The sequence below is a fragment of the Dermacentor andersoni genome, chromosome 8 (genome assembly GCF_023375885.2).
Source record: "Dermacentor andersoni chromosome 8, qqDerAnde1_hic_scaffold, whole genome shotgun sequence".
In the NCBI taxonomy this organism is placed as follows: domain Eukaryota; kingdom Metazoa; phylum Arthropoda; class Arachnida; order Ixodida; family Ixodidae; genus Dermacentor; species Dermacentor andersoni.
In genome coordinates this window covers 93972560-93995855 of record NC_092821.1, presented here as the reverse complement: position 1 = coordinate 93995855, position 23296 = coordinate 93972560, and the positions used below count along the sequence as shown (strand labels likewise).

The 23296-nt window shown below is 45.6% G+C and overlaps 1 long non-coding RNA gene across 1 annotated transcript; it reads right to left on the bottom strand.

Annotated features, from left to right (window-relative positions):
- Positions 1–14380: 14380 nt before the first annotated feature.
- Positions 14381–19814, bottom strand: LOC129384271 (uncharacterized). The gene is made up of 2 exons (XR_008612004.1): positions 18446–19814; positions 14381–15026 (listed from the first exon to the last, which is right to left on the bottom strand). It is a non-coding gene; the product is annotated as an uncharacterized lncRNA (long non-coding RNA).
- Positions 19815–23296: the final 3482 nt, after the last annotated feature.

Genomic DNA, 23296 nt, shown 5'->3' with positions numbered 1-23296 from the left:
ATATCGTCAATACGTGCTTTGCAGCATTACGCAAAAAAAAGTGTTGTATACTTAGAGTGCGACAAGTACTGTATTTATATATTTGCTACTTAATAATGCCTTCCTGTTACACGTACTGCTCGCTGCTCAAATTTCTCACAGCAGACTTCCCGTTGGTTCGCAAGGATATCTAGCAAATTCTAGCTCACTTTAATATCTGTTTCTAAGTATTCCATGCAAGAAATAATGACAACAACGATTTATAGTCCGTCGCAGAGCGGCTTAGAGCAATGATAAAGGTGAAAATTGAAAGCTTACCCATGCTTTCAGAGTCAGACCACGAAGAAAAATCGCCTGCAGCTCTGGGCGGGGACTAAGACCAAGGCAGTTAGTCGAAGGCCCGCCGCCCGGCCAGAACGTTTTCTCGCGCGCTGAAATAGGCTCCTCGAAATGTTCCTGGGGTAGCGATAGTGCACAGCACGTCAAGCTTCTTCTCGTCTCCTTCTTCTTCTGTAACTGCATTGGAATTGCCTCCTCACGAAAGGATGGAAGATGAAGAAGACCATAGCTTTTCTCGATACCACAAAATATGATGATGATGATGATGATGATGATGATGATGATGACGATGATGATGATGATGATGAAGAAGAAGAACTTCTCGCGTGACTCGTACCCACTAAGGAATGCCACAGAATTCCTAACAATGTGTTGAATATAAATAAGCTCACTAACTGTCTCTGTGTCTTTATGCTACTAGAAAGTAGAAGTCATTCAATTAACCTCTAGCCGAAGCATATTTCGTCAATTATTTTGATAATAATTTCGTTCATTCATTAATTTTACTTTGAGGCGGACAGAGTTTCGCAGAGGGAAGAGGAGTACGAACGTATGTACAAACTAAGCACGACAAAATTCAGAACGAATGAACGAATGCATAAGCACATGTATAGGCACATAGGAGTATTCAATATTTAAGAGTTCCCACAACTCAAGAAAGAATTCATATGCGAGGCAAGGTGAAGTCAACTAAGCAGGAATGTCAAAACATTTTTACGTTCGCCATTCAAGGAGCATTACTAATATAACTGCGAATAGAAGAACCGAGCAAGTTATAGTCTCAAAGAGAAACAATGTCTGAAGGGAAATAGTTCCAGTCTTTGGACGTGCATAGTGCAAAGGCATAAAGAAAAGCGTTTGTGCGATAGGTTGTTACATATATACCTTATGGCGATGGTGTGTGTGGGTCGAACGATAAGATGGGGTTGCAACAAACTGAACTTTCAATACTGGATCGTGGTATAGCTTGTGACAAAGCACAAGAATCAGTTCTTCCTCATGTCACGGTAGAGGACGAGAAGCACCACTAATCACGTGAGGATTCCTGGACACCAGGGACTTGCTTACAATGACATTTCATTATATTTGTTTTACCCCCCGGGCCTCTTGTAATAACAGAGGATGGTGAAGCACGTCACGCCCCCATCATGTATCTACACATAAATAAGATGCCTCGATATTACTTTTCATATTACAATAACACAATCAGTAACACTACAATATTATAACGTATCCAACAATGCTATAATAACAATGATAATAGTACTAATAATAAACTTTAAAACGGATACACCATAAAGAAAGACCGAGTCTGTAAGATTAATGAGAATAACAGAGGCCATCCTCTCTGCCTCTGGCCAATGTATAACAAAACCTTGACTGTAATTGTCGATGAAAGAAATTGATAATTTGCCATGCTTTGTTTATTTGTTTGTTTGTTTGTTTATTTATACTGTTAACCGCCAAAGGATCATTACAGGAATGAAGATACAGTCTATATTTACAATACAATGAAGAATCACACGCACAACAATGAATATAAGGACAATGATACTAATCACGGCACTGCTTTTTCCCAGATATTCATACTAAGAGTATACGGAGCACAATTGCGCTCGTCGCGACCACAGCACGGTGTTATTAATCTAGCGGATCAGAACGCACCTTGACCTGAACATACAAGAATCTGCAGCTCGTCTACGAATGTACTTGAAAGAAGAAGAGGAAACCAGTGAATCGGGCAGCATGTTCCATGAGTGAGTGAGTGAGTGAGTGAGTGAGTGAAGAAACTTTTATTGCAGGTCCGGCGAGGACGCAAACTCGTCGCGCACCTGGCTAGTCCCACGTCGGGACCGGCAGGTCTAGCCCACCAGCCCGGTCGCGGGCACGCCGGACAGCCAGGATTTGCTTTTCTAGAGCGGGGCTACGCAGAAGCGAGTCCCACTCCTCCTTGATGAACTTGGGGTATGTCGACCCGCACTCCCACAGCATCTGCGCTAGAGTGGAGGTCTGCCCGCAGGAGGGGCAGGCGTCGTCGCGATACACGTCCGGGTAAGCCTCGTGGAGAACGGACAGACACGGATACGTACTGGTCGGCAGAAGCCTAAGTGAAACGGCTTGCACCCTATTCAGCTTGGGGTGAGGGGGTGGAAAGACCCTTCTAGACATGTAGAAGAATTTAATAATCTCGTTATGAGTAGCGGGAGCGTCCCTGTGGCCGTAGGGAGGAGGGGAGTCGGTGCTTCTTGCAGAGGAAGCGCGGTCGGTGAGTTCACGCGCAGCCTCGTGAGCAGACTCATTGAGGTTCGGGGGAACACCCTCGACCGACCCTACGTGAGCTGGAAACCAGTGGATTGAATGATGCGTGAGAGCATATCGACTCGAGCTGCTAAGACGAGAAGCTTGCTTGGCGATGCAACCCTTCTGAAAAGCCCTAACTGCCGTTTTGGAATCGCTATATATCTCGGACCCACGACCGTCTAGCATGTTCCATTCCTTATTTACCCTAGAAAAATAGCTATATTTAAAAGTGTCATTTCGCGGTAATGGTGGTTCGACATACATTCTATGTCTGTGTCGGAAGCGTGCATTGGGCGATAATTTGAAGAAGTCGGACCCGTTAAGTAACTATAAGTTTATTACCAATGAAGAGAAAGGCAAATTTCAATATGTCCACTGCTGTCGTAATTTAGGAAGCAGGACTATTTGCGTTCCGGCACAATTCGCATGCCTTGAATGCTGGCTTCTTTTGCGATGTATCATTAAAGTTTTCTTCGCGAATTTATGATGTGTCAGTTACAAGACTGCGCTTATATCCTTGTATATCATGGAGTTTTGATATCACTGTGCTCGTGGTTTGTGTGCGTATAATTACGACCATTCCCTGAATTACAATTTCGTTGTTGATACTAAGCGCTTGTGTCTATCTGTCGTTTCTTCTTATGACCGTGTTTTGCTACGTTATACCAGATGCCATGATACCAGATAATTACGAGGATATAAAATCAACAAATAATGAAGCCATGGAAGGCATCGGCGAAGTTAGCTGCGTATGATATATATATATATATATAGAGAGATTTATTTACAGAAAGGCAGAGAGGTCGGCCTGAGCTATAACTTGCTCTGGCCTGCTACTCTACACTGGGGAAGAGGGACGGGGAGGGAAAGGGCTGATGAATGATGATGGTATAAGGAAGAGATGCGTATATGCAAATTCACAGAGTTGTGGCCTCTCTAAAGCCGCGCGCCCAGCCCAGTGGCTTGGAGAAAAGCTATAGCGGCTCTTGTTACCAGGGCTGCGCTGTTTGCATTAGGCCAAGGACCTCAAATAAACTCGTCCGATAGCGGTCTCTCATGGATCTTTGCAATGGAAGAGGCAAGTTGCTGTCGTTCTTGCCGCGTAGGCGCGACACACACAAAATATATGTTCAAGTGTTTCTGGCGCTTCAAAGCATTCACAGTTTGGGCTAGTATCACTGGCACCTATCATATGTCTATAACGGTTGGTGAATGCGAATATATATATATATATATATATATATATATATATATATATATATATATATATATATGGGGGGGGGGGGGGCGTCTTAATAAGCCAACACACAATGACACCAAAAGCAACAAAGGGGAAATTACTTGTACTCATTTATTGAGGTAGGGAAATATGGTCATGGAAATGAAAGTGGATGTTTCTCCCCACGATTTTCCCTAACTGGCAACGAGATCGCACCCGCTAGACCCACAACAAACAGACATCACCATGAGTTGAATATGTCCATTTTCACCATTTCTCATTTATTTTTTCATTCATTCAACCTTAAGGGCCCGAAGGCATTACATAAGGGAGGGCATGTATCAAAGTTGTACAGCTTCAGAAGAAAGTAACATAAGAAACTGCGCATTGATTGTAACAGGTAGAAGAAATAGAGAATTACAAAAAGAACGAAACGGAACATATACACAGTACCAACGAGGCGATAAATAAATATTGCCACGGGTATAAAGCTATTTACACTGAGTATTTACGGGGCGTATATAAACAGTAGCCAAGAATCCCCAGAGGCTGTTACCACTTCGTCGTCTTCACCGAGCTTGTCCTCTTTTTCCACCGTAACACGACCCCCGGCAGAAAGAGCACCGTCCCGGTGCTTCAGACGGGGCCGTCGGTACGGGTATAGTAAGGTTTAAGCCGAGAGATGGTGTACGACGTCAGGTGATGTGGAACATAGTGGCATTTTGGAGGTCACGGGGATTATCTCGTGACATTGGTCACTTGGCGTAAACACAGTAAGGGCCTTTGTAGCACAAAAGAAGTTTCTCGGAGAGCCCCACTCGGCGGCAAGGGGACCAAGTAGCTCGAGAGAGCCTGGTGAAAAATCTGTGTCACGATGGCGGCGATTGCAAGCATGCCGTTGAGATTCCTGCGATGCCAACAGACGAGTACGGGCAAGCTGGTGCGCATGGTCAGCGTGGGCGATGGCGTCGTGGGCATACTCGGTCCTCGAACCTTCGGGGAGTGAAGTGTCCAATGGTAAGACAGGGTCACGACCTAAGAGTAAGTAAAAGGGGCAATTCCCAGCAGTATCGTGGTGGGATGAATTATAGATGAACGTGACATAAGGTAGAGCCGCATCCCAGTCCTTGTGGTCGGGTGAAACGTATATCGAGAGCATGTCTGTAATGGTCCGATTAAGTCGCTCAGTAAGGCCGTTGGTCTGGCGATGATAGGAGGTAGCCAGTTTGTGCTTGGTAGAACATGAGCGTAGCATATCGGCGATGACTTTGGAAAGTGCGGCCGCGGTCAGTAAGGAGCTGTCGTGGGGCGCCATGTATTAAAATGATATCGCGGAGGAGGAAATCTGCGACGACAGTTGCGCAGCTCGTGGGAAGTGCCCGAGTGATGGCATAGCACGTCGCGTAATCAGTAGCGACAGCGATCCACCTGTTGCCGGAGCTGGACTCGGGGAAAGGGCCAAGGAGATCCAAACCCACGTAAAAGAAAAGCTCAGGTGGAATGTCGATCGGCTGTAAGTACCTAGCAGGAAGCGTTGCAGGTTTTTGCGATGTTGACAGGGCTTGCAAGCAGATACATAGCGCCGTACGCAGCGAGCGACGCCGGGCCAGTAGAAGCGGCGGCGCACGCGGTCGTAAGTGTGAGCAAACCAAGGTGTCCGGCAGTTGGGGCGCCATGAAGCTCCTGAAGCATGGTTGAGCGGAGGTGTTGAGTAACGACAACGAGAAGGGGAGGACGGTCAGGATGAAAATTGCGTCGGTACAATATCCCGTCGTGGAGGACGAATGACCGTAACGATGGATCAGTAGGTACAGATTCCATTCGGTCAATGAGGGTCCTCAAAGTAACGTGATGGCGTTGCTCGTTGGCCATGTCGAAAGGCTGGGAAACGGAAAGAACACTTGCGGAAGCGTCCATGTCGGTGTTGGTGGGCGTGTGTACAGGGTAGGGGGACATGCAGTCGGCGTCCTTGTGTAGGCGACCAGACCTATACACAACCGAATAGGAATACTCCTGCAGCCGCAGAGCCCATCGTCCAAGCCTCCCTGCGGGATATTTTAAGGACGAAAGCCAGCAGAGGGCGTGGTGGTTCGTTACAATAGAAAAGGGTCTGCCGTATAAATAGGTGAGGAATTTCGCCACTGCCCACACAACGGCCAAGCATTTGCGCTCGGTAATAGAGTAATTCCGCTCCGCAGGTGACAACAGACGGCTAGCGTACGCGATGACACGTTCATGGCCGCGTTGAACTTGTGCCAAGACGGCACCAATTCCGTGGCCACTGGCATCGGTGCGCACCTCTGTAGGGGCTGAAGTAGCGAAGTGTCCTAAAATCGGTGGGGGGTGAGCATGCTGGTAAGGCGAGAAAAGGCGGTGGCCTGAGAGGGCCCCCATGAAAACGGCACACTTTTCTTCAGGAGATCTGTGAGAGTGCGTGCTATGGTGGCAAAATCTTTAACAAAGCGGTGGAAGTAAGAGCAAAGGCCCAAGAAACTTCAGACATCTTTTGCGGACCGTGGAACAGGGAACTCTTTCACGGCGCAAATTTTCTCTGGGTCCGTTCGGATGCCAGTCGCATTGACGACATGTCCAAGAACAGTAGTCTCACGGTAGCGGAAGCTACATTTCTTGGAATTGAGCTGCAGACCGGCCTTGCGAAAAACGGCAAGTATAGCAGAAAGGTGCTCAATGGTGTGTGTTGAATGAGGGCGAGAACACAATAACATCATCGAGGTAGCACAGACAAGTCGACCACTTGAATCCTTGGAGTAATGAGTCCATCATACGCTCAATGGTAGTCGGAGCGTTGCATAGCCCAAAAGGCATAACTTTGAAGTGGTAAAGACCATCAGGCGTTATAAAGGCAGTCTTTTCACGATCGAGATCATCGATAGCGATTTGCCAATATCCGGACTGCAGATCGATAGAAAAAAAATACTATGCCCCGTATAGGCAATCGAGGGCGTCATCAATACGAGGTAGTGGGTAAACGTCCTTCGTGATGCGCTTGAGGTGACGGTAATCGACGCAGAATCTCCATGAGCCGTCCTTATTTTTGACCAGCACGACAGGGGACGCCCAGGGACTTGACCACGGCTCAATGATGTCTTTGTCCAGCATCTTGTCTACTTCCGTTTTGACGACGTGACGCTCCGAAGCTGAGAATCGGTAGGGTCGCCGATGGATGGGTGAATTATCGCCTGTATGGATACGATGTTCGACAAGCGACGTCTGGCCTAAGGGTCGGTTGTTGAAGTCGAAGATATCCTTGTAGGAAAGCAATAGACTGCAGAGCTGTTCAATCTCCGTAGGAGTGAGATTCGGGGCGTTTCTTTTCCTAATGTCGTTGTCAGTACATTTGTCAGACCGGAAAGGCTCACAGTAAGGCTCACGGGAAGTGTCGACGGCAAAAGTCTCAACGCAACTAACTTCTAAAGCAGTGATTGTAGCTAGGGTGATACCTATTACCCTAGCATAGTTAGCCCGAAATTCACCACAGGGAGATACGTGCGATTGCCTATGACCCTCTGGATTGTATGCGGGACAGTAACGTTGTGGGTGAGAATGATGGCAGTAATGGGAACGGAGATGTAATCACCATCGGGCACTGACGTGGAAGGCGACATTTCGATGTATGTCAACACCTGTGGCGGAACGTGAACAAAATCAGTCGGTCTTGGGCGAATTTTGTGTGGTGTCGGAGGAACGTCCAGTAGAGGCTGGTCAAGACGCACAGTACTTGAGGAACAGTCGATGAGCGCTGAATGGGCAGAGAGGAAGTCTAGGCCTAGTATGAGGTCATGGGGGCATTGGTCAAGCACAGTGAAAAGGACGACAGTATGGCGGCCGGAAATGCTCACACGTGCAGTACACATTCCGACCACGGTCACCGTGCTACCGTCGGCGATTCGTACGAACCGAGTAACGGCAGGCGTAACAATTTTCTTTAAATAGCGGCGTAGGCGGCTGGTCATAATCGATATGTGTGCTCCGATATGAGTGGTCTGACGGGTTTGCCATCAACTTGGACGTCAAGAAGGTTATGTCTTGTAAAGAGCGTCAAAGGAGCATTTTGCGGCGAATCCGGCATTGCAGCACCACCTCGAGGTGCCGCATTGCCTAGTATTCCTGCTGGGACGGTCCTGGGTAGGTCAGCGACGGCGAGCGGTCAAGCTGGGGCAGACGTGGCTAGCGAGGTTGAGGCGAGGGCGAGCAAGGATATAGGCGAGTCGAGTTAGTGGTGTCAGAAGCGTCGTGGAAGCGACGAGGTGAGGAACTTCGGGGCGTACTTGAATTTCAGAAGGTGTTTCGAGGAGGGAATGGCCAACGGCTCCTGCAGTGATGGGAAACGTGACCGATTCGGCCGCGGCAGAAACAAATCGGCCTATCGTCAGGTGTACGCCAGTCCGATGCATTCCTGGTAGTGTAGGGATAACGGACACATTGAAGTGGACTGCGATAGGACCGAGTCATAGGAGCAGGGCGGGTGTCACGGTGACTCAAGGAGCAGGCACTGGGAAGACCCATATCAGCGATTTCCTGGCGAACCATGGACTGGCTCTGCGATATCATCTCAGCAGTGTTGTTCCAAGACGTTTGTTGAGGCGAGGCAGGAAACGTTGCTTCGAGTTTGCGGCGTACAATTCGGGTCACGTTTTCGCTAGGTGGTGGCTAGCTAGATTGGTCGGTGGGGTCGGTACAGGAAGCGGTCGCTGCACTATTTGGAAGCCGTGTAAACTGATTGTATATACGGCCACTTCTCGGCTGCTCGAAACGGCGGCATTCCTTCATGATGGCGTCGACAGTCGACACCATCGATACCCGGCACCTTCACCAAAATGTCACGGGTATAAAGCTATTTACACTGAGTATTTACGGGGCGTATATAAACAGTAGCCGAGAATCCTCACTGTTACCACTTCGTCGTCTTCACCGTTGACGAGCTTGTCCTTTTTCCACCGTAACAATATTAATAAGACAAGTGTGGTATTTAGGTGGTTATGTTGGTATTATCAAAATCGCTTAGTTTTTCGCGAAATGTTTTGCTGTCGCTCCACGAAACAATGTTATCCGGGAGTGCGTCCCAAAGTGTTACGGCTTGGGGTAGAATGAGCTGCTCATCGCCGTCGTCCAGCACTTTATCGCTGCTAAGGGGCGAGTATGAGATAAACATGATGATGTTCTGAGCGGGCGTTTTAAGGGGGCGTGTCCTGATTGGGTGAAGCAAAAGAAAGTGTGGAGAAGGGCAAAGACGATAAGTTACGCGCCTTGAAGCAAGCAATGGAAGAGAGAAACTTTGTTTCAAGGTGGTTACGCTGATATGTCTTGAATATTGTGACGTAATGAAGTGAGCAGCGCAGTTTTATACGGCTTCCAAATCATCGGTGAGATAAGCTTGCGAGGGATGCCAGATGGATGATGCGTACTCAAGTTTGGGTCGCGCATACGTTAAATATGCTAGTTTCTTTATTGCACACGATACGCATCAGTACCAGTACTGATGCGTTTAAATAGTTTTTTTCTCCATCCTATAGAATTGTGAAATGTTCTGACTGGTTACGCAAGATCATTACTTACCACTCGATGAATTTTTTTTGTATATTACTAATCATTGATGTTAAGTGCTCTTTTTATACTTTTCCATGTATTGTATATCCCCACTCCTGTGATAGCCCTTCGGGGCTGCAGTACGTTGAAATAAATTACCGCCCGATAACGCTTAGGGCCCTTTCCACGAAATGACTTGAAGATGCCAGCGTATCACACATGCGTACATAAGATCAGTTAACTTTCTTTAAATGCGTAAGCATTTCAATACCTACCCAACGAGGAAACCTGTGCGTCCGTCATGTAAGACGAATCGCTATAAAGAAATAACACGAATTCGAAAGGAAAAGCACTGACAGTGGCAAGTTAACCTATATGACTCGACGCTCAGAGCCCGAGAGTCTTACCCACTGGGCTAATCACCCAGGCCGTGCAGAAAGTGAATATATCTGAACCATATGATTGTGTTGCACCGGCTGTAAAAAAACAAACGTTAAAGAGGAACAGTTCGTATGACGACTTTGTTAAAAGATTTGGCGAGGTTGAATAGAGCACATGTAGAGCCGACTTAGAGCATTCTACACATCAGAAAAATTTCTACTATGCAAAAATTTAATTCCAAGCAGGCCACATCCCCGATGTGTTTCGGAGGTCGCGGGATACGCCCTCCGCCGGGGCGTTCCTTCACCGACCGAAATGCCACCGATCTCTGAAATCTCAAGCGCTTCGGGTCGCACAACACTGACAGATAAGCAGCCGACGAGTTCATAAGGATAATAAGGAGTGATGATGGGTTATATGGGTCTCATCACGGTCGATAATGGTTCGACGCGGATATATAACGTGCTAAAGAGGGACAATGGTCGGATCAATTGTGATAAGGTTGACAAGGGCCGATAAGGGTTGATAAGGACCGATAATACGTTGTAAGTGTCGGATCGTGACTGATAAGATTCATAAGGACAGATAAGGGTTGATAACTTCAGGATCGGATCAATTGCGATAAGGTTTATAGCAAGCGATAAAGTCTGATAAGGGTAGGATACAGTCCGATAAGGTTGACAACCACCAGTAAGGGTTCATAAGAGTCTGATCTAGTCCGACAAGGTTGACAACTACCAATAAGCGCTGATAATTGTTTATACTGGTCGGATCAAGTTTAATAAGACTGAGATTGATACCGAGCTGCATGGAAACGAGCAAGTGGCATAATGCTTACACAGACTTGGAGAACCCCGGTGGATTTACTGGATGAATTTTTCCCCTCCTTAGCAAGGTTTCAGAAAATTTATTTCACGCAGGTGAGCGCGCGCGTGGCGCTTCGAGTGCGGGCGCAGCCACCCTGTTTTGGAAGTAATCTGTGACGGGTGCGAAGGTTACGTGAGCCGAGGTGGTTTGTGGCGTCGTGTGTGCTGTGTTCTCGTGCGCCCAGTGTTGGAGATCGAGAAAATCACAAGTTGCTCGGACGCCTTGAAGCTAGAGGCACCGCGAAGCACTCGCTCTCCGCTGCTGCCAATTTGCGCTGGTGTTCTGGCGACGAGTGGGCGCGTCATGCCGTGCTTAGTGATTTGACGCCGTGCTTTTAATTTGACGCCGTGCTTTTAATTTGGTTTATTCTTCCCCTAGAAACCCAGGGTTAACAAAGGGATTACGTAATAGCCTGCGCAAAAAGATAAATTACATAAAAAAACAAAAAGACAGCCATTTAATGCGCATCTACTTGATCGCTACAAGCAATATTGTAACACACTTAATGCTCTAATGAAGGATGTGAAAAAGCGCTATTATCAAAACGAAATTAATTGTACTGGTTCAGATATAAAAAAACAATGGCGCTTGATCAATTCCTTTCTCAATAAAACCATTAATCCACCTATAGCCAACATTCATCATGAAGGATCTGTTATATCTAACCCATTAGATATCGCATATGCATTTAGTGACTACTACTCCTCTCCCATACCCGTTCCAGCCAGTACGCATGACGAACTTGATCATTGTGGTCACTCATTCTTTTTCTTTTTCCTGTTACCCCGGATGAGGTACGAAGAACAATTACTAGTATAAAGTCCTCTAGCGCAGGTATCGATAATATTTATGCTAACCACGTGAAAATGATTGCTGATCATATTGCGGATGTGCTCACCTACATAATCAATCTAATTTTTGAAACCGGCGTATTTCCCCGTGAGATAAAGGTGAGTAAGGTTATCCCGGTATTTAAAAAAGGTGACAGATGCCTAATTTCTAATTATAGGCCGATATCCATTCTCCTATTTTTTAGCAAAGTAATTGAAAAAATAATACATATTCGCCTGTCTAACTACCTAACGAAATTTTAACCTATTTCATCCGAAACAATTTGGGTTTAGACAAGGGTATTCGACTAACCTAGCCCTCATTTATTTCACAGAAAAATGTAAACTAGAAATTGACAATGGTAACTTCGTTGGTTCTGTTTTTCTAGATTTTACTAAATCTTTTGATACACTAAATCACGACATTCTTTTTTCTAAACTTGCATCTTATGGCATTATTGGCAACTCTCTCAATCTTTTCCGTAGTTACTTATCTGATCGTAAGCAATTAGTATCCATCTCCGGCATCTATTCTACTAAAAAATAATTAACATCGGCGTTCCGCAAGGCTCAATTCTGGGCCCGCTTTTATTTCTACTATACATTAATGACCTTCTACAGTGTCTAACCACATTATCAGAATGCATCTTATATGCTGACGCCACGACTGGCTTATGTTCGAGTAATTCTCTAAGCAACATTACAACAACCCTTAATGCTCAACTTATTAACGTTAGCGCATGGTGCGCTAAAAATAGGCTTTTGATAAATCCCTCGAAAAGTAAGTTTTTAATTTTCTATTCCAGGTCAATAAATAACGCGCAAGTTATGCCCCTCTTTATAAACACACAGCCTATTCATCTATCAGATCATTGTTCATTTCTTGGTATCAAACTTGATTCCCGCTTAAAATTTAATTTGCATATTAATGAGCTACAGCGGAAAACTTCCTATGGTATTAGGGTATTACTAAAAGCTAGATGTTACTTTGACTTGACTACTTTGGTCACCTTATATTATTCATTCCTTCACAGTCATCTAAATTATTGTATTGCTTCCTGGGGTGAAACATATCACGGCCACCTTTCATCCCTCCAACATGTACAGAATCAAGCCATTCGCATTCTCACCTGGAGCAACCGACGTTCACATGTTACTTATCTGTACCGGGAACTGCACATACTGAATATTGACAATCTAATCAAATTTAATATCTGCACATTTGCTTATCAAGCAGTTCAAGACCATAACCTTCTCAAATTTGTTCTTATCCGACACCTTACTAACTCAAATATTACACGCTTTTCCTCCAATAACAATTTTATACTCCCTAAGGTACGAACTAACTATGGTTCACAAAGAGTAGCATTTGTTTTAATCAAACTTTGGAATACATTGCCTTTTAACATTAAATGTGCCTTTTCTATATCGTCATTCAAACATCAGCTTCGCAATTTCATGTTTAACCTATAGCTCCGTTTATTGAATATCTTTGAAAACACAACTTCAATTCTGTCCTTTTTAATACTGTTTGCTTCGTTTCTGCGTTCACCTTAAGCCTTATCCTTATCGTTTTATGTTTTCCATGGTATACTTCTGCCTCATTATGTATTTGCACATGTATTTGCATTTTTGTATTTTTATAACTCGCTGCCTTTTTGCTGTCAAGTAGTATTAGTGTTTTTTTTACCTTAATAAAAGGTCCCCCTACAGTGTTTACACTATGGCACCTTTTCCTGTACTAAATATCAATATTTTTTATCTGCACAAAGTATTCAATAAACTTCAAAAAAAACGTCCATTGTGACTTTTTTTCCCGTACACTATTAAGCGCTCAAAATAAGTTACCCGAAACTTTTTTGTGGCCTGTATAGACGACATAAAATTTCGTAATAATGCAACGATAAACCTTGGTAACTAAATTGTCCATTGAAAGATGGTTCGTTTTGCTTGTTTGTTGCCTTTCACTGGAATACCCTCACTTCTGCGCCTTTTGTGTTGCCTCCTTGCAGTTTTGTTTTCGCAGAGTATTGTGTGTATGTTATTTACTGTCTTTTCTTTACCATTTTTATTAAGATGTTTTACCAAGTTTTTGCAGTTGTTACTTTCCCATAAATCTGAGCACCCTCCGCCCTTCACCCTCCCTGTTTTATGCAGTCCTTCGGGTCTTCAAGGAGAAAATAATTGAAATGAGATTTAAATAGTAGCCTGCTTTACTATCTAATGTCTGTAATCCTCTCTCTCTCTCAATTTATGCCGTGTTGACGCGAGTAAAGGAGTGGATAAGGTTGTTAGCGGTCGTTCCATGCATGAATATTTGGCCTAGGGGTTAAAGCATCCGGCTGTGTCACTGTGACACCTTGGTGTGAATCCAATGCCAGACGCGCTTTATTTGTGGACGAGGCTAAACCAACTGCAGACTACATGTTACTTGTGCTCGATAATGCAAGTAACGCTTCGCACTACAACGAATGTACTGCAGTGGTGAACCAGTCGTAAATATATCCAGGGCACAAGTGACACATTGTCCACGGACGCGCACACAGTCACACATGCCCGCTAACAAGCTAACAATTTCGGCAACAGCTCTACAAAATTCTCTCAATTAGGTATATTTTACCTCTTGTTAAAATGCGGAGGAAGGCGAGCTGGTAATGGTACAGATCGTAGACAAAGAGCTTGTATTACCTTGTGCGACGTTGTAGCTCAATTCGTTAGCCAGCATGGCGATATGAACTGAAGGTCGAAGCAAAGAACGAACAAGATTACTCTGACTCGTAGCTTCAAGCGGCGTAGGGACTGCCTTTCAAGCAAAACGCTAAATTTTGAACGACAATGTCCACGCGATCCGCTGAAGTCCAGGCAGTTAAGGCTTGCGCATATTTTTTTTTGTCTCGGGCATACTTCACTGCAGAGGCGCCGGCAACACTTTGTTCAATACGTTATCTGGCATTACATTACATTGATAGCGAGAAAACAGCTCGAAAGCAGAACAGAACTTATCGCAACACTGGTGACAAACGATTGCGAATAGGCACAACGGAAATTCAAACTAATCTGCACATTAGAAAGAAAAAAACTACACAAAACAGTAATAACAGCGTAATGACCGACGTATGCTATCAGACAATGAAGTCGTTAAACAAGCACTGTGTTTTGGTGTTAAGTTAAGAACGTCTACAAAAACACATTAGAGAGGAAAGCAACAGCATAAGTGAGACTGAGAGAAATGAAAAGGGTAGCTGCACTATAAAAGAAACAGGTGCACGCACAAAATGAAATGTGCACTCTGCACCACGAATTCCAGTAGACGATCACGCGTAAGGCCGTTTCCCTATGCAACGCGCTGCAGTGACGGTCAGCAGTTGCTAGGAGACACCTTTGCAGTCCATAATGTTGGTGTAGTTCTGCATGAAGTCCGAGAGCTTACGGAGCAGCTTCAGCCTATTGTACTGGCCCGTGTATTGGACGTCTGTGCACGGGCTCGAAGACTCGTCGGCATCGATGTCGTACACGGCGAAGCTGAATTTCAAATCTTTGACTTGGTCCTTGAAGGCACACATCTGTGTCAGAATGTAAAGTATACAGACCTTGAAACGTATCACAAGGAAAATGGAAATTACTTCCGCGTTAGGCAACGATATTAGGCCCTTCTGTAAAAAGCAATTGTCTTTCTGTATAATCAGTTAGATTGTTGAGTAATCGGTCCCGCTCTTATTTCCACTTGGTGATTTAGAAGCAAGCTGATGCAAATAGCTGTTTACTTCTGGCTCCTTTGGCTGATTCTCATGCGTGTACCATTACTCTCATGATCGATAAACCCACAGTAGTTAGTCCACGCCCGTCATGCCGGTTCCACATCCTTTGTGTTTTGTCGTTCGTGCTGGTTAATAGCATCCCTGGAAAAATATCTACCGAAATTTCCTTTCACAAATGCTTACTTTATCATGATCATGTAGTCAGCGCTGTTATTAAGAATGGCTGGTCTTAATCCAAGTTTGAGACGAAAGCAAAACTTTCCTTTATTCTTGAACCTACTGCTTTCTCCGCATTAAGAAATTCACTTGCAATTTCTGCGGTAATTTTTTTCCCCGAAGTGACGGCAACGCGTACTCAGTCACAATGATGTTCGTGTTCGTTGCGAGACCAGCGATCTATATGGTACATGTGACATCTTTGTTGCAATATATTAAATTATGCCACATACTCTTGCCTCGGTTCCGTTTCGTTACAACACTTTTTTTTTTTCACATAATCAGTTGGCACAGACATCGCTTGTTAACTTCTCTGGCAAAAATTGTGGCATCACCCATCGCCGATGGCTCTCGCATACAGTATTTTTCATGTGGGGCTGGTGCCTTTACACGCGCCATCCAATGATTCGCTGGAAACCTTGGGCGGGCAACGTAATTAGGCTGGACATAAATTAACGAAATTTTGTGTTTCACGAGGCACAGCCCCGATATGACTGCGATGCGCACCGTAGAAGGGCACTCGGGATAACTTTGAGCCCCTTGGGTTCTTTAGTGCGAAGAAGCAGATTTTAGTGATGAGAAAGGAGGAGAGGTCGGCTGGGACAGCGTGCTTCTAGCCTACTACTCCTCACTAGGGTGAGGGAAAGTGGGAGTGATAGATAAGAGAGACAGGTAAGTGGCAGTTGGCTACGATCAAGTGGAATGAGCCACAATACACACTTGTCCAGTACGCGAATGTGCACTAAGTACAGGCACTACATGCAGGAGTAATCGTGCCCCGTAGGAATACTCCCGCGCAAGCACATTTCGCACAGTCTTCACATCCCGTGACCCAAAGACGATCATCTAAAGTTACGTTTAGACAGCGTACCTAATGTGCCGATATTTCGCAAACGCAAGCGCAAACGCGCAAAGCGCGTTTAATTTGTTCAGACCGCAATCGTACGAAGCGTTAGAGGGGGCATGACACCCAATTTTTGATCATAATCTGTATATCGTAAGATAATCCTTGTGCGTTCAAGAGCACGCTGGCGCAATTTTAGCGCATTTGAGCCAGCACGTGATTTGTAATTGAATTTCTTATATTACACTCGAACGGCATAGCGGTCGAGCAACACTGGCACGCTCCCGAGCCGTGACGTCATGGGCTACGTGCCTGCAGAGCGAGCATATATATTCCGGCGAAGAATCCGTGTTTCAACTGCGCGCGCATGCAGGAAGCTTTTGCTTTGTCCAGCTTGCCATTGGAAATGTTCAACTTGTAGCGGCTGAAACAATGCCACAGTGGCGCCTACGTAGCGATGTTGAGTGCCAAAGCGAACGGAGCCATGAGTGATCCGTATCGTACTTCAGCTTCCCCATGGAGCCCGTCAAGCGTAAGGCTTGGGAGATCAATGTCGGCAGGAAGGCAATGCCGCTTTCGGAAAACCCGTGAAGAAGCTGAGGCTGCGGCCAGACGCGATGCCGACCGTGTTCGTGTACCGACCCATCCCGCAGGCAGTGCCCCGGCCAAATGTTAGCCTTTCTTTTCTTTTTTTTTACCGATATCGGGTGCAATAAACCAAGTTCAAGTAATGGTTCAGACAAAGCCTACATCACGCAGCATCCTTGCGCCGCGGACACATATGCACTAGTATTTGCTTACATATGCGCACGCAAGTACAAAGGAAAAAAATTAAAGAACTGGTGGCAACGCGCGGTAGCTTAACGACGTCGTAGTTTTCCTGAGTACGGATAGGAGAGAAATGTACCCCAGCAAACAAAATATGCGCTTAACGATTTCCATTGTGCGAAGTAGTACCAGACTTCGGCATATCCTGCGAACGGTTAGTCAAGTAGCGCTGCACGCATGAAATAACAATGCGGAAAGGCGTCAACAGCATTTCGTGCAGCACTAATGTCGCCGTCTTATGTTGACCACGTTTACTAGGCTGTTTTTGTCCGTGGCCTCAAAGATGTGCACGCGCCAGCATTGCCCATGGCTGGCGCGCGCATTTCCCCGAGACCATGTTTCGTCACTGAGGTGGTGGCGATGAGGTTGAAGTCAAAATGGCGTAGCGCCATTGCTGCTTCTGCTTAAATTGGTCGCATGCTTGATAACGCGAAGTTGGCATTGTACAAGACATAACACTCGATATCTGGAGTGAATGCGGCAACAAACGGCAGACATGCTCTGTCCTCACGTGGTGCGGTGGCTGATATTGTAGCAGGCGATGGCTTGGTTGTATGCAGCAGATGACCTCACACGTGGCTTGACAATATGGCGATGGTGCCGAAAGGGGGGTTTAGAGCCGGCGAGTTGTTGCTCATATTTTGGACAGAAATGTGATGTTACCATCCAGTTTTCACACGTGTATAGCCATAGTAGGCCCTCTACTGCAATTTCTCGCGACAAAACGCAAAATAATGGAGGACCATGTCATGCCCCCTTTAAGAACGCAACAGTCGTCAAACATGCGTGCGAATTTCTTGGAAGGCCCGCTGCTGTTTGGCTTAGAGAGTTAATGAAGGATTTTATGAAGCGCTGGACATGGGTTATTCAAAGTGCACCCTACACAAGACGCACGACAGCTTTTGCATTTTGTGCTTATAGTAATGCGGTGGCCGGGGCCGAGAATCGTACCCACGACCTCGGGGTTAGCAACGCAACACCATAGCCAATAAGCCAGCATGGCAGGTTGTTAAATAAGCCTCTTTCGGTATACGCGCGCAATCGGCGACTACATTCGAGAAATTTTGATTCAGTAGGTGTGGCTTGCGCTGAGGATTGATAATCTGATAACGCGGCGAAATAAGACGTCCCATATACCACGTCTTAATTCGCCGTGTTTCACCGTTGACTCACACATTGGGCGTAGCGTTAGGACACGGGCTTCAGGTGATTTTGCTGATGTCACTCAGCGAGCAGTGTACCATACACGTTACAGCAGAGTACAGTATGTCGTGGCATGAATAGCAAAAAAAAAGAATAAAAAATATGAAAAACGCTCGTATGATGATTAACTTACCTTAGACTTTAGCGCCTGTTCCGTATCGAATGTGAAAACACCACCGCCGCCTTTAAAGAAGCCAGACTCATAAGTTGTATTATATGTGTACGAGCCTTGTGCTCCGGAAGAGCAGATCTTTGGTGCAGAAGAGAAAGCAATGAAATTACAAGCGTGAGAAATAAAATGGCACTAGAAATTGTTTTCTTTTCTTTTCTTTTTTTTTTTCTCGATTACCAAAATCGTTTCAGTCACGCTTACAAGTGCTCGTTTTCTCGGTTTAGTTAAATCTATTACTGTACATGAGGATAATAGGCACCTGTTTTCTAGTGCGTTCTATAGTGTGTTTACTTTAAACAAAGAACGCGAGGCGACGAAGACAAGCGCCCAATTGTCAACCTAATTTTTGGCTTAGAAATTGACTTCAACTACCTTTTGAATTAAACCAAGTGAACACACAGATCACTCTGCGTGTTCACTTGGTTGTGTGTCTTCGCTTCGTTCTAATCTTTTCTCTTTCTGTCGCGCTGTAGCTAATAATGAAATTAATTTCTGCATAACGCCTAGACACTTTAAGCAAATCTCTTTACCATATGCACCATTTGAGTGAACAAAGTGAAACTGAAATCCCGAGCAGGACAAGAGAAAGAGAAATTCTACACACACAGAAAAAGGTAACAAACAAGGTAACGAAAAAGCGATTGCATTCTTAGTAGTCTTCTACATCATTCGCCTTGTCCATAAGCGGCACCGCCTAACATTCTAAGGGCAAGTCCTTCTGCACATACACACATATCCCAGATGATGAATACAAGTACAGCCGTCCCTATGGCTCAACTGCTATATCACCGCAAGCGTAATGCGCAACATGTGGGTAGGGCTCCCACCGGAGCCAAGTTTTTTTTTTTTTTCGTACGCTGTGTTCTCCCGTTGTCTTATCATTTCTGCATTTCACCTAAAGCAATGCTTAATGTCCCATCGCTATTCTCAGTTTCATTGTCTTCTGGCTTCATGGGATTGTGTCAACCAAAAACTGAGCGCCTCTATTTCCTTTTTCCTCGTTCAAGATTAACGCGCACATTCCAAAGCTTTATGGAAACAAAAAACTACACAAGGGCAACAACGTGTAATACAAGATTGACGCTACGTGCCCAGGCAGCGCCACGTACTTTAAGAATAATCAAGCACCTTTTTATGGAGAGATGGAGCGCTAGAGAAAAAAAAAAAACAAGGAAATAAACAAGCGTTCGGCCTAATTTCTTTCAAAAACTGCGTTTCAAACCTGTCCGGTTTTATCTTGTCTCTCAACAATCGTCAAAATCAATGTTGTGTACTCTTTCTCTAATTAACACACAGGCTTCTATATTTCCTGTCGGGAACACTTTGCCATGTTAACACACGCATCGCATTATTGCATTAACGTTTGAACATAGGCCTAGATGCTGTGTCTTCTAAGTTAAACAATTGCTCTTTCGGGTCTGATATGTATCAATAGGGATTGAGTGAAATTTTATCAGAATATATATGTTGTGCACATTTGTATCAAAGTAATTTCGAGTTTTTTTTATTCAAATACATTTTAGTACTTAGTTTCTAGAATATGCTCTAGTTATTTTTTAGAGAAAATAGCGTAAACAAGACTATTGTCATCAGTGCCTAAATTGTTTTCTAATGAAACCATATCTACTAACCATGAAACTGTATTTTCCTTGTTTTCTTGCAACAATAAGAAACATGCAGTTACTTTTTTGCTTTTCACTTTGCAAACAATCAAGAAAATAGAGCTTTCCTCTCTTCTTGTTAGTTTCTTTTTCCTCGCTCCTGGTTTCGCTCAATTTGGGAAAATTGGCATCCCCCTAAGGTCAGCCATTTTTAAAGAGGAAATGTTTCCTGAGACGCGAATTTCTTGCATATACATTTCCAAAGATATTCGTACAATATTTCCTAGAGGGTTATCTTGCGCCACCGTCTCAACAAGTTTCCTACTGTACGCTCCAGTGCCTCGGGAATGCCGGTACGTGTACGTGCAAGGCTTTATCTTGCGTTGGCCTAAACCTAGGTCATGGCTACACGGCTTAAGGTTTCCTGAAACAAAACTTTGGAAAGAAATGGCTCTCGCTTGCGACTCCTTCCGCCTAGGTTTACTCACATACAATGCACGAGCGAGCAATAAAAAGCGAGAATTGCCCCCGTATTCAGAAATGCGCCTCAACTTGAAGCTCGTGTTTAACTTGGGGCCCTATAACGTAAAACTATTCCAATCTGCGTTTACTGCACGTCAGCCATATAGCCATCCGTAATAAGTCAATATAGCTGAGGCTCTGCCCATATGCTTGGGGGCTGATATGGGCTGAACCCGAACCATTCTGACCTGTCAAGGAGGGCTAATAACCGATTTGGAATAAAAACAGATTGGAATACTTTCTCGTTATGCCGGTTTTGATCTAAGTAACGCCCGACTTGAACACGCCGAAGTAAGCGCACAGAGCGCAGTTAACGCCAGGCGTGATCTGGGCGATGACGCCCGGCAAATAAAAATGCATGTACTGTGATGGGTCCAAGCCTACAACAATGCTACACCCATGACAAACCCCGCTTATGTTTGTGACAATGCAACAAGACAAAAGATAAAAATACGTATCAGAGTTGTCGCATTGTAAAAAGGAAATGTGGTTTATTTGTTTTTATTCAGAGAAAAAGAAGCAGAAGTTGGGGAATTTAGCCGTGCCGTATAGGTCAGGTCGGGACTTGGGACATCAGAGAGGTTTACCATACCATTGTCCGCGATCCATTACCGTGAAGAGTATCTGTCTATGCGTGAGCCGGCCTCCCACTGATGCTGCTATGAGGCGACCGCTCCGAGAAAACTGCGCGTGCTGCGCCCGACTCTTCAGCGCCAGAGCTGCGACGCCACTTATATATACATATATATATATATATATATATATATATATATATATATATATATATATATATATATATATATATATATATATATATATATATATATATATATATATATATAAGTGCGTATCTGCTGGGATCCAGTAGTTCAATAGACACTTGTAAGTTGAGGACGCATTCTCTTGCAACAGCACACCAGCACCATGCCCACTGCCCAGTGCCTTCAGTACAATCACTCACCACCGACAGAGTAGCCACCCTGGCGACCTAAGGACAGGAGAACACAGGGGGGTCATGGCACTACTTGAGCCGGGAGACGTGGACAATTTCCTGGCCGCGACGACGCTGGTCGGAAGGCGTTTCGATTCGCTCGATGTGGTAGTTAACCGCGCATGTTTGTTTAAGTGCCCGATAAAGACCCTGGTACTTGGGGAGCAGCTTGGAGGAAAGGCCTGGAGGAGTAGAGGGCACCCACAACGATACCAGCGAGCCAGGAGCAAAGGCCGTAGCCGTAGTGGATAAATCGTAGCGAAGCTTTTGGCGCCACTGGTCCTGGGATGTGAACGAACGAGCGAGCTGGCGACATTCTTCGGCGTAAGCAGCCACTCTAGAAACAGTCGTCCACTCCGAAGCATCTGGCCGGTAAGTTAGAATCGTGTCCATAGCGCATGAAGGTTCGTGTCCGTAAAGTAGAAAGAAAGGGGAGAACCCAGTGGTGCTTCGCGTGGCGGTATTGTAAGCGTAGGTGACGAAAGGTAGAATGCGATCCCAATTCGAATGGTCAGATGAAACAAACATGGCCAACACGTCGCCAAGGGTGCGGTTGAAACGTTCTGTCATCCAAATAGTTTGAGGATGATATGCTGCGGTAGGGCCGTGAATGATGCGACACTCCTTTAGCAATGCTGAAAGGACGCCGGGGAGGAAAACGCGACCGCGGTCGCTCAGTAATTCTCGAGGTGCTCCATGGCGTACAATCAAGTTTTGAAGGATAAAACTGGCGACGTCTTTTGCTGTGGCAAATGCTAGGGCTGAAGTTTCAGCGTACCGCGTGAGATGGTGGATAGCAACAATAACCCAGCGGTTGCCGCTTGGAGTGTTGAGAAGCGGATCATATAGGTCAATGCCGAAGCGGTCGAACGCGCGCGCGGGGCGTGGTAAACGTTGCAAGAGGCCGGTGACATGTTGAGGTGGCGTCTTGCGTCTTTGGAATATGTGGCATGACCGGACATGCTGGCAAACGAAACGGTGCATACCGCGCCAGTAGTGCCGAAGCTGGAGGCGAGAGTACGTCTTTAATACACCAGCGTTGCCACATTGTGGGTCGTTGCGGAACGTGGCGCAGATGTCGGAGCGTAGGTGTCGGGGTATAACAAGCAACCACTTGCGGCCGTTCGAATTGTAGTTGCGGCGGTACAGCAGGTTATCCCGAATGATGAAGTGCGCGGCTCGACGACGGAGCGTCCGAGAGATCGGCGCTGGCTAGAAAGAAAGTCAATAAGCAAAGAGATCCATGGGTCCTTGCGCTGCTCTGATGGCATGTCGGAAATGTTGCGGGCGAAGGCACTGCAGGTGGAAATAGACGAGTGGACAGGGCCAGAGGGCAGGGGTGACCGGGATAGAGCGTCTGCGTCGGAATGCTTCTCGCCTGAGCGATAAACAACGCGGATGTCGTACTCTTGTAAGCGCAATGCCCAACGGGCAAGCCGACCAGTTGGACCCTTTAGTGAAGATAACCAGCATAGAGCATGATGGTCGGTCAGTATATCGAATGGACGCCGTACACATAAGGACGAAATTTTCCGATAGCCCAAATGATGGCCAGACCGTCCTTCTCAGTAACCGAGTAGTTCGCCTTGCCTTTGGTGTGTGTGAAGTGATTTTAGGAAAGGAAACGGAAGAGATGAGTGCAGCGCCGTAACTGTCTCTCACAGGAGGACACCTCAACAGCACTGCACGGGGAAGGGG